This window comes from Anabrus simplex, chromosome 5 (assembly GCF_040414725.1).
Source record: "Anabrus simplex isolate iqAnaSimp1 chromosome 5, ASM4041472v1, whole genome shotgun sequence".
Taxonomy (NCBI): Eukaryota; Metazoa; Arthropoda; class Insecta; order Orthoptera; family Tettigoniidae; genus Anabrus; species Anabrus simplex.
The window spans coordinates 383099782-383113392 of record NC_090269.1 but is presented as its reverse complement, the minus strand read 5'-3'; positions in this window follow the sequence as shown (position 1 = coordinate 383113392).

Here is a 13611-nt window from a genome sequence, read left to right as displayed (position 1 = left end):
AGTAGGGGTTCCCATACAACGAAAAACGTAAAGTTAAGCGATTTCCTCAATAGTGGCGAAAGTTGAAGGGCTAGAGGGCCCGGAAAGGCTGCAAATTGTGAGTCTTAGATAACTCTGTCAAACTAAAAAACAAATTTCGAAAATCTCTTCCGGACTAAATGGAGCTTTTAGGAATAAATAAAGAATATCGTCGCTGCCGGGACAAAACCTCCTATGTGAAATATTTTAGCTTAGAACTTTGGCCGGTAAGGTTCTGTCATCTAAGGTGCAATGTTGTGTGAATGTTGTCCAGGCATTCTCGCTCTTCATATTGTATGTGCTGCGGGTCAGTATATCTCCAAAAATATTATCACATAGGAGGTTTTGTCCCGGCAACGACGATATATTCTCATACTTTATTATATACTAGCAAATGTACCCGTGCTTCGCTACGGTATTCTACATTGTACACGGATATCGACGTAAAGACTGTGCGTGCAGCAAATGAGATTGTTTTAAAATTGCATGTCTCTTAGCCTTATCCGAGAAATAGCATGGGGAGGTCCACATACGTTGTTTCCAATGTAAAGTGAGGGTTGCGGAGTTGTGATGATAACTGCAGGCTCACTTGCCTAATGCCATTCACAATCGAGTTGGCAAGTTTACATTATAATTGCAGGCCCCAATGCCTACTGCGCGGTCACAATCGATTTGGGAAGTTTTAGTTACAATGGCAGACCCATTTCCTACTTTCAGACAGGTTACAGTTGAGGAGTTTTTATTATAATACCAGGCAACTTCCCTACCACCAGTCAAAATTGAGTTGTGCAGTTATCATTATAATGACAGTCCCTTTTTACTGCTGCTAGCCAGCTTACTGCCAGTCACACAGAGTTAGTGAGTTTCCATGAAAATAGCAGGCTACTATGCCTAATGCTAGTCAAATTTTAGATTGGAACATTTGTTTATAATGGCGGGCACCCTGGCCTAGAGCCACACACAATAGAGTAGGGGACTTTCGAACAAAACTGCATGATCCCTTGCCTTCTGCAAGACAAATCGAAAACTGAATTATTCGTTAAAATGGTAGGCCCTCCTTACTAATGCCAGTTACACAGGAGTTGGAGAAGGACCCCATTCCTACTGCCAGCAGTCAAAGTCGGTGTAGGGAGTACTGATTACAATAGCAGACACACCCTTTCTCGATCGCTACAAATCGACATCAATGAATATATACAGATGGACATACGAAAGTATATAAATGTTTACAATATTGCAGAACTTCATTTACAGATTAACCGCTGCTAAACGGTACGTCATATCGACAAAGGATTGTACCGTAAGGCGCAGTATTTAGCGATCTAAATGGATGGTCCTATGATATTTTTTCGCATCTAATCTATTCATGGGTCACATTGAATCAGAAACGTTGAATAGGTTGAAATTTGTGTAAGAATATCTTACATTGCATTACTTTTCGGATAATTATGTGACATAGCATTTGGCTCACATATGGGTACTGGGTGGGCCAATGTTCGTGTAGAGTTTGATCATACTATCTTTCCTGTAAGTGATTGAAATGATGCACATGAGAAGAAAAGGTTTAGAAATTAATTTCCATTAAGGCAGGTAGATTTCCATTAAGTTTGGTTGTGTGTATTTTGAGGGAGTGCAAAATCACGGTTTCGGTTTCGTATAAACCCCCAATTAGTTCAGGGATTTAGAAACAATATTTGCCCTAAAACCTCCCCAAAGGTCAGTGGATTCTAAATGTGAAGTTTGGTGGAAATATAAATTTAGTAGTTTTCAAGTTTTAGAAGGACAGACAAACAGATAAACAGACAACAGACAAACAAACAGACAGACACCAAAGCTAAAAATGATGCAGATGGTCATTATTACACCTGAAACGGATAACTGTACAGAAATTTCGCCAAAATAATCAATGTACAGACACACGGTCGTTACGATTTTATTTTTTTGTGCTAAAACCTACCCAAGGACAGGTGGATTCTAAATATGAAGTTTGGTGGAAATATATCCAGTAGTTTTCGAGTTATAGAAGGACAGACAAACAGACAAACAGACACCAAAGCTAAAAATGATGCAGATGGTCATTATTACACCTGAAACGGATAACTGTATGGAAATTTCGCCAAAATAATCAATGTACAGACACACGGTCGTTACGATTTTATTTATATAGATGACGGATAAGCATGAGCACGTAGAAAAGTGCAGACTTCCACTTCGAGATTCATATCTCCTAAACAGTTTATGATATTAAAAAACGGTTTCGGCCATCAGACGCCTAATTTATCGCTCTACATGTTTGTTTCTAAACCATATCCTCGTATCTCCCATATTAAGGGGGTAAATTGAGTTCACATTTTGAATAGGGTGAAATTTGGGTGCATTTTTAACATTTTACATTACGATTTGCCTACTTATGTATAAGATAGAATTATGAAATTTGGTACAGATATGTCCCTTAATCGTGCCAATGTGCGCACCCAACTTGATGATCCTATCATTCTTACAAGTGTGTCAAACAATGAAATATACTTGTAAAAATCACCTAATCTACGAACAATACAGAAATACGGCCAAATTTAACGTATAAGGGAGAGAGATACGACAAAATATCACAGGACCAAAAATGTAGATCACTCTGAATTGAAGCGACGTTGTGCCGTTCGTTTTGTGATACGACTTACCGCTTAGCCAAAAAATAGCTCAAAAGGAATGTCTGCACAGACATTAAAATTGCCTCCATATTTCGATATCTTTGGGGGAAAAAGTGAAAAATTTGAACATCTTGGAATTTTCCCGTCGGTTAGGGACCAAAAGCTATAATTTCACCAAATTTCAATTGTCTACCTCGTCTGGCAGGTTGTGCCGCCATCTTGATTTGGGGGATAGGGAATAAAAATGAGGAAATTCCCGAAAATTTTTAAGCCCACGAAACCTATAGGTTATCGTTTTGGATATACTATACGACTGTGTTCTTATGCTGAGCCCAAAATTTGAGCCCCCCAGCGTGCCCCCTTCAGGGAATTTTGAGAATTTCCGATTTTTCTAGGGATCCTGGGGACATCAGTTTCCCTCGTACCAAGTTTCAAATTTCTGATATTTCTGTAAGTGCCTCATAAATTCACGTCTTTTTCATTTTTAAATATTTATATATACATCGCTCCAGCCCGACTTGCTTTTATATATATAGATGACGGATAACCATGAGCACGTTGAAAAGTGCAGACTTCCACTTCGAGATTCATATCTCCTAAACGGTTTATGATATTAAGAAACGGTTTGCGTCATCAGACGCCTCATTTATTGCTCTAAATGTTTGTTTCTAAACCATATCCTCGTATCTCCCATATTAAGGGGGTAAATTGAGTTCAAATTTTGAATAGGGTGAAGTTTGGGTGCATTTTAACATTTTACATTACATTTTGCCTACTTATGCATAAGCTAGAATCATGAAATTTGGTACACATATGTCCCTTAATCGTGCCAATGTGCGCACCTAACGCGATGATCCTATCATTCTTATAAGTGTGTCAAACAATGAAATATAGGTACTTGTAAAAATCACCAAATTTACGAACAATCCAGAAATACGGCCAAATTTAACGTATAGGGAGAGAGATACGACAAAATATCACAGGACCAAAGTTGTAGATCACTCCGAATTGAAGTGACATTGTGCCATCCGTTTTGTGATACGACTTACCGTTTAGCCAAAAAATAGCTCAAAAGGAATGTCTGCGCAGTCATTAAAATTGCCTCCATATTTCGATATCTTTGGGGTTAAAAAGTGAAAAATTTGAACACATTGGAATTTCCCCGTCGGTTAGGGACCAAAAGCTATAATTTCACCAAATTTCAATTGTCTACTTCGTCTCGTAGGTTGTGCCGCCATCTTGATTTGGGGGGATGGGGGATAAAACTGAGGAAATTCCCGAAACTTTTTAAGCCCACGGAACCTATAGGTTATCGTTTTGGATATACTATACGACTGTGTTCTTTTGCTGAGCCCAAAATTTGAGCCCCCCAGCGTGCCCCCTTCAGGGAATTTTGAGAATTTCCGATTTTTCTGGGGATCCTGGGGTCATCAGTTTCCCACGTACCAAGTTTCAAATTTCTGAGATTTCTGGAAGTGCCTCCTTAATTCACGTCTTTTTTGCATTTTTAAATATTTATATATACATCGCTCCAGCCCGACTTGCTTTTATATATATAGATGACGGATAAGCATGAGCACGTTGAAAATTGCAGACTTCCACTTCGAGATTCATATCTCCTGAACGGTTTATGATATTAAGAAACGGTTTGCGCCATCAGACGGCTCATTTATCGCTCTACATGTTTGTTTCTAAACCATTTCCTAGTATCTCCCATATTAAGGGGGTAAATTGAGTTCAAATTTTGAATAGGGTGAAATTTGGGTGCATTTTTAACATTTTACATTACATTTTGCCTACTTATGTATAAGCTAGAATCATGAAATTTGGTACACATATGTCCCTTAATCGCGCCAATGTGCGCACCTAACGCGATGATGCTATCATTCTTATAAGTGTGTCAAACAATGAAATATACTTGTAAAAATCACCAAATTTACGAACAATCCAGAAATACGGCCAAATTTAACGTATAGGGAGAGAGATACGACAAAATATCACAGGACCAAAGTTGTAGATCACTCCGAATTGAAGTGACATTGTGCCATCCATTTTGTGATACGACTTACCGTTTAGCCAAAAAATAGCTCAAAAGGAATGTCTGCACAGTCATTAAAATTGCCTCCATATTTCGATATCTTTGGGGTTAAAAAGTGAAAAATTTGAACACATTGGAATTTCCCCGTCGGTTAGGGACCAAAAGCTATAATTTCACCAAATTTCAATTGTCTACTTCGTCTCGTAGGTTGTGCCGCCATCTTAATTTTGGGGGGATGGGGGATAAAACTGAGGAAATTCCCGAAAATTTTTAAGCCCACGGAACCTATAGGTTATCGTTTTGGATATACTGTACGACTGTGTTCTTATGCTGAGCCCAAAATTTGAGCCCCCGCAGCGTGCCCCCTTCAGGGAATTTTGAGAATTTCCGATTTTTCTAGGGATCCTGGGGTCATCAGTTTCCCTCGTACCAAGTTTCAAATTTCTGAGATTTCTGGAAGTGCCTCATTAATTCACGTCTTTTTTTCATTTTTAAATATTTATATATACATCGCTCCAGCCCGACTTCCTTTTATATATATAGATGACGGATAAGCATGAGCACGTTGAAAATTGCAGACTTCCACTTCGAGATTCATATCTCCTGAACGGTTTATGATATTAAGAAACGGTTCGCGCCATCAGACGGCTCATTTATCGCTCTACATGTTTGTTTCTAAACCATTTCCTAGTATCTCCCATATTAAGGGGGTAAATTGAGTTCAAATTTTGAATAGGGTGAAATTTGGGTGCATTTTTAACATTTTACATTACATTTTGCCTACTTATGTATAAGCTAGAATCATGAAATTTGGTACACATATGTCCCTTAATCGTGCCAATGTGCGCACACAACGTGATGATCCTATCATTCTTATAAGTGTGTCAAACAATAAAATATACTTGTAAAAATCACCAAATTTACGAACAATCCAGAAATACGGCCAAATTTAACGTATAAGGGAGAGAGATACGACAAAATGTCACAGGACCAAAGTTGTAGATCACTCCGAATTGAAGGGACATTGTGCCATCCGTTTTGTGATACGACTTACCGTTTAGCCAAAAAATAGCTCAAAAGGAATGTCTGCGCAGTCATTAAAATTGCCTCCATATTTCGATATCTTTGGGGTTAAAAAGTGAAAAATTTGAACACATTGGAATTTCCCCGTCGGTTAGGGACCAAAAGCTATAATTTCACCAAATTTCAATTGTCTACTTCGTCTCGTAGGTTGTGCCGCCATCTTGATTTTGGCGGATGGGGGATAAAAATGAGGAAATTCCCGAAAAGTTTTAAGCCCACGGAACCTATAGGTTATCGTTTTGGATATACTATACGACTGTGTTCTTATGCTGAGCCCAAAATTTGAGCCGCCCAGCGTGCCCCCTTCAGGGAATTTTGAGAATTTCCGATTTTTCTAGGGATCCTGGGGTCATCAGTTTCCCTCGTACCAAGTTTCAAATTTCTGAGATTTCTGGAAGTGCCTCATTAATTCACGTTTTTTTTTCATTTTTAAATATTTATATATACATCGCTCCAGCCCGACTTGCTTTTATATATATAGATGACGGATAAGCATGAGCACGTTGAAAATTGCAGACTTCCACTTCGAGATTCATATCTCCTGAACGGTTTATGATATTAAGAAACGGTTTGCGCCATCAGACGGCTCATTTATCGCTCTACATGTTTGTTTCTAAACCATTTCCTAGTATCTCCCATATTAAGGGGGTAAATTGAGTTCAAATTTTGAATAGGGTGAAATTTGGGTGCATTTTTAACATTTTACATTACATTTTGCCTACTTATGTATAAGCTAGAATCATGAAATTTGGTACACATATGTCCCTTAATCGTGCCAATGTGCGCACATAACGTGATGATCCTATCATTCTTATAAGTGTGTCAAACAATAAAATATACTTGTAAAAATCACCAAATTTACGAACAATCCAGAAATACGGCCAAATTTAACGTATAAGGGAGAGAGATACGACAAAATGTCACAGGACCAAAGTTGTAGATCACTCCGAATTGAAGTGACATTGTGCCATCCGTTTTGTGATACGACTTACCGTTTAGCCAAAAAATAGCTCAAAAGGAATGTCTGCGCAGTCATTAAAATTGCCTCCATATTTCGATATCTTTGGGGTTAAAAAGTGAAAAATTTGAACACATTGGAATTTTCCCGTCGGTTAGGGACCAAAAGCTATAATTTCACCAAATTTCAATTGTCTACCTCGTCTCGTAGGTTGTGCCGCCATCTTGATTTGGGGGGATGGGGGATAAAACTGAGGAAATTCCCGAAAATTTTTAAGCCCCCGGAACCTATAGGTTATCGTTTTGGATATACTATACGACTGTGTTCTTATGCTGAGCCCAAAATTTGAGCCCCCCAGCGTGCCCCCTTCAGGGAATTTTGAGAATTTCCGATTTTTCTGGGGATCCTGGGGTCATCAGTTTCCCACGTACCAAGTTTCAAATTTCTGAGATTTCTGGAAGTGCCTCATTAATTCACGTCTTTTTTTCATTTTTAAATATTTATATATACATCGCTCCAGCCCGACTTGCTTTTATATATATAGATGACGGATAAGCATGAGCACGTTGAAAATTGCAGACTTCCACTTCGAGATTCATATCTCCTGAACGGTTTATGATATTAAGAAACGGTTTGCGCCATCAGACGGCTCATTTATCGCTCTACATGTTTGTTTCTAAACCGTTTCCTAGTATCTCCCATATTAAGGGGGTAAATTGAGTTCAAATTTTGAATAGGGTGAAATTTGGGTGCATTTTTAACATTTTACATTACATTTTGCCTACTTATGTATAAGCTAGAATCATGAAATTTGGTACACATATGTCCCTTAATCGCGCCAATGTGCGCACCTAACGCGATGATCCTATCATTCTTATAAGTGTGTCAAACAATGAAATATACTTGTAAAAATCACCAAATTTACGAACAATCCAGAAATACGGCCAAATTTAACGTATAGGGAGAGAGATACGACAAAATATCACAGGACCAAAGTTGTAGATCACTCCGAATTGAAGTGACATTGTGCCATCCATTTTGTGATACGACTTACCGTTTAGCCAAAAAATAGCTCAAAAGGAATGTCTGCACAGTCATTAAAATTGCCTCCATATTTCGATATCTTTGGGGTTAAAAAGTGAAAAATTTGAACACATTGGAATTTTCCCGTCGGTTAGGGACCAAAAGCTATAATTTCACCAAATTTCAATTGTCTACCTCGTCTCGTAGGTTGTGCCGCCATCTTGATTTGGGGGGATGGGGGATAAAACTGAGGAAATTCCCGAAAATTTTTAAGCCCCCGGAACCTATAGGTTATCGTTTTGGATATACTATACGACTGTGTTCTTATGCTGAGCCCAAAATTTGAGCCCCCCAGCGTGCCCCCTTCAGGGAATTTTGAGAATTTCCGATTTTTCTGGGGATCCTGGGGTCATCAGTTTCCCACGTACCAAGTTTCAAATTTCTGAGATTTCTGGAAGTGCCTCATTAATTCACGTCTTTTTTTCATTTTTAAATATTTATATATACATCGCTCCAGCCCGACTTGCTTTTATATATATAGATGACGGATAAGCATGAGCACGTTGAAAATTGCAGACTTCCACTTCGAGATTCATATCTCCTGAACGGTTTATGATATTAAGAAACGGTTTGCGCCATCAGACGGCTCATTTATCGCTCTACATGTTTGTTTCTAAACCGTTTCCTAGTATCTCCCATATTAAGGGGGTAAATTGAGTTCAAATGTTGAATAGGGTGAAATTTGGGTGCATTTTTAACATTTTACATTACATTTTGCCTACTTATGTATAAGCTAGAATCATGAAATTTGGTACACATATGTCCCTTAATCGCGCCAATGTGCGCACCTAACGCGATGATCCTATCATTCTTATAAGTGTGTCAAACAATGAAATATACTTGTAAAAATCACCAAATTTACGAACAATCCAGAAATACGGCCAAATTTAACGTATAGGGAGAGAGATACGACAAAATATCACAGGACCAAAGTTGTAGATCACTCCGAATTGAAGTGACATTGTGCCATCCATTTTGTGATACGACTTACCGTTTAGCCAAAAAATAGCTCAAAAGGAATGTCTGCACAGTCATTAAAATTGCCTCCATATTTCGATATCTTTGGGGTTAAAAAGTGAAAAATTTGAACACATTGGAATTTCCCCGTCGGTTAGGGACCAAAAGCTATAATTTCACCAAATTTCAATTGTCTACTTCGTCTCGTAGGTTGTGCCGCCATCTTGATTTTGGCGGATGGGGGATAAAAATGAGGAAATTCCCGAAAAGTTTTAAGCCCACGGAACCTATAGGTTATCGTTTTGGATATACTATACGACTGTGTTCTTATGCTGAGCCCAAAATTTGAGCCCCCCAGCGTGCCCCCTTCAGGGAATTTTGAGAATTTCCGATTTTTCTAGGGATCCTGGGGTCATCAGTTTCCCTCGTACCAAGTTTCAAATTTCTGAGATTTCTGGAAGTGCCTCATTAATTCACGTCTTTTTTTCATTTTTAAATATTTATATATACATCGCTCCAGCCCGACTTGCTTTTATATATATAGACTATTATTAAGGAATTGAAGAACCAAGTTGTTAATTTAGTAATTATTTTTATATCTTTCAATCTAATAGTAAAGAAGTAAAACGAATTTAAAACTAAATATTTAAAGTTATGCCCCACAGTTCAGTAACATCAGATTCAAAATATGACTCTCCTCCTTATTAACCCCGCTGTTCTGTTCACTTTTACCTGACGAATATACTGTTCGGGTCAATATGACCCAACATACCAAATTGCTGTAGAAATATTGTTAAAACATACAATTTTGTACATATGTTAGCTATCGACATTGTTGTTCTATTCCAGTACCTTGTTGATGATGATGATGATAATAATAATAATAATAATAATAATAATAATAATACAGGTGGCATGCGTTATGCGAATATGTTTACTACTTTTCACATACAATGCGTTTCCTTTATTGTCATTGTTTGTTGGGCAGAATTTACAGCGTGCACGTTTAGTAGATTTTTCTTGTTGTTACTGACTCTGACACACTGGCCACATCTTTAGGCTTTTGGATGCTTCAGACCATTCTCAAAGAATCTTCTGTTCTTGGAAAATGCATTCTTGATGCAACGTGTTTTCTTATCAGTGACTTTCAAAGTTCCTCCAAGAATATTCTCCTTCTAGTCAATTTGCTCGTATTCAATTTAGGGTCAATCAAGTCCACGAGATATGCAGTATAAGCAGAAACATCAAGAATATTGTAGAAAAATAACATTGGTCACATTTTGACTTTTATTTTGCATGTATATGTACCTGATGGCTGATCAATCATGTCTACAGCCCCTTTGCTTGAATTATAGTACAAAATCCTTTTTAGCTTCTTATAAGCCATGTCACTGACTTCCTCATCATGGTGGAGAGTGCTCATTTCTCTTAGAAATATAATTGACCACAGTAGTGTCATTTGTGAAGAAAAATGAAGAGCTAGTACCCCCTTGAAGGTAATTTTATGTGGAAACTCCAGCTTAATTTTCCGTATAGTTCCCAACTAGTCAATTTCCTTTTTAGAAGCAGCCGTCCCAAATTGTATGACGTAAAAATGTTGTCACACGTAATATTCTGGCCATGTAACTCAAAAGCGAAATCAGACACTACACTCATTCCATGATATCTTTCTGGTGCCACTCCGATTGCCTGCTAACTCCAGGGGTACTCTTGATATGGTAAGTGGCGTTCTTGTGCTGGTAGAAGCAACTGCCATTTTATATCCCCATTTTAGAAAGAAAATTCTCTACACCATCTTGTACAGGCTGCGGACTGTTATAATTGTCATCAGAACACACTCTTTCAGATGCATTACTGATATGATCTTCGAACTCAGAAAGTGATTCTTCATCTGCCTAGGCAGTCACTAATTCTTCCAACTCATCATCAGTCAATGGTCTAATCGCTATGGTGTCACAACTCAAACTGAGCAGAAACAAAGCTTTCAGATTGTTGAGAGCTGCTAATTATGACTTCCTAGGAAGAGCAGGAAATATGACCGTTGTTGTAAACGTATGGAGGCTTAGTTGATAGTTGAGAGTAAATTCGAATGACAAAAATCACTATTCCAATAAAATATAACAAAAACGAAGTTCAACATTTCCATTCTATAAGAAAAAATCGGAATAACAGTAATCATAATATATTGTGTCGGGTCACAATGACCCGAACGATACATATAAAACTATTACAGTTTATGCCCATACTACTTAAACTATTTTAGAACCTTTTTAAACATGTGCTGCTCTTCTTTCTTCAGACAAAGTCACCAAGTTTCATAAACATTTATTGGTATTTAAAATACGAAAATTGACGCGCATATTCATTTCGGGTCATATAGACCTGAACAGAACAGCAGGGTTAATGAGGCAAGGTAACATATAAATGGTGATATTCACTGTCCAGTACTTGTTTTAATTGTTGGAGGTGGTTCCATTTCTCTTTCGTGATCTACAGCTTTTAATTATGGAATGGCGTAATCTTGTGTTTTGCACACTCAGTATCACCCCTTTGTTTCCCTAGGGGAAGATTATTCCAAGAGTCAGAGTGATTCAACTTATAATCGATAGTCCCATTTGGCCCGGATGTCCGTAACAACAGGATGTCCCACTTTACATCCAGGACGCAATCATTTGTAGATAGTACAGGTTTTATTGTAATTCCTGAAGACGTCGTGCCGAAGATATTTGACATTGTAGGGTTTGCGATTCATCCTAGCATGTTTACATATATCGATGTATGCTGCTGGAGAATATATATCTTGATTTCATAGACGTTTCTCTTTCGTGGAGTGCATGGGGTTGCACTCAATTTGTACGTGCCCCTTCTCTAAATACTTTTGTGAAATACAAGAAAGGTTTTTTTTGCTAGTTGCTTTACGTCACACCGACACAGATAGGTCTTATGGCGACGATGGGACAGGGAAGGGCTAGGAGTGGGAGGGAAGCGGCCGTGGCCTTAATTAAGGTACAGCCCCAGCATTTGCCTGGTGTGAAAATGGGAAACCACGGAAAACCATTTTCAGGGCTGCCGACAGTGGGCAAGAAAGATAGAGTGTATTCCTATTCTTAGGACAACATCCATCACTATAGAGAATTACTTCGTCACCACGCTCAAATGGTACCTCATTACGTGTGAAAGAACACATAATTGAAGCGAATTCGTTAGCTGTCATGGATCCCTCTGTTTCGTACCACAAGTACCGTTCCTTGATTTATATCAAAAGTAGTGAAGTTGTGCACCACTAACTTCGTCTTATATTACACCGCTGATGATTTCAGGGATGGACACAGAAGAACTGATTGAAGGTACATAGTATACAGATGTTTGCCTACATTTTTCTCTCCCTCTCTCTCTCTCTCTCTCACACACACACAGTCTTTTCTTTTCTTGCCTCGTCATTCTACTTTTGATTTTCACTGTATGTTTGAAGAGATGAGTTTCCTTTGTCTTGTATCCGATTCGGATATCACGCTGATCCTTTTCGGCTGAAATATTTAAATATTTATTTAATTCGATATGTCAAGAAATATTTTGAATGTCATGGCTTCTAAATGATTTTCACCACAGTAACTTTGGTATTCCAGAACAGGTGAGCTTTTGATGTCCAGACTGGTTCCAAATACAGCTTGGTAGTAGATTTTCTGCAGCAATGAGACGGAAGTTTGGGCAAAATCGTAAGGTAACTGCGAATGTGTTCTCGACCTTCATTTTGTTTCTGTTGCGTCTTGGTCAGTGATTTTTCTGCATTTGTTGTAGTTTCATGGCTATTACCATTTTTGACCCAGTTCAGAACTGACCATTCTTTCATGCCTAAGGTACTAAGAAACATCTGCTCACATACCCTAATACAAACGCAGTTGTTTTCCAAATGATAAGTCAGTGACCTGTTTCATCGAGAAGAATCACCATGGCGAATTTTAACATCCTCAGTGTGTGGAAACGTCTACCAATATTTTTAAGTGCATTTTCTTTTCTTTCCAACTTACTTTCCAAACTTGTTTGAGATATTTCTTCCAGTTCCAAATCCGTCAACCCTTTGCACTTTATTACCCATTTCTCTTCACTTAAAGTGCACTTATACCTAGGCAACATCTTCCATTCTTGACGAGCGGGTTGATATTTCCACTCCTCATCATTGCTTCTTGAAAGACCACCATATGGTATTCCCATTTCCCTCTTTTCTTTTAAATTTTTCCTGACAACCCATTCGTCAGGTCGAGCATGGTTTTTTCCTGACCCCTTTTGTTTGATTGGTTCCACTCCATCAGCACTAACAGATGCCTTATCATGTGCACTAGCTACATTAACAGAACCAGCATAATTCACAAGTAATTTGTCACTTTCATGTTGCGGTTCGTCAGGAGATCGATCGCAAATAACAATCTCCGTAGAAGGTATAGCAGTAGGGGTTTCCAATAATTCTGTATTAGAAACAGAGTTAAGCATTTCAATAATTGGAACAGTTTCTTCAGTTTGAAGGCAATCTTGTAAATTTCTCCCATTGTTGCAAGTACCACTCTACAAGTTTACCGAAACAGCAGATGGCTGTAAGGGATTGCATTTTAGGAACTCGTCCAACTCTTTTCTCAGTTAAGCATCATAGATTTCTCCAGTGAATCCTGAAACACACACAAGGAATTAAACAGCACTTGGATATTTCCCAGTTTGGTGCGCTTTAACACCAAGATGACAGGTGAAGGAGATAGCCAAATACACATTTTTGCAGATATTACCAGTCCGGTACCTTTTTTACTTGTGGACACTTGTCTGTCTTGTTTTTCATT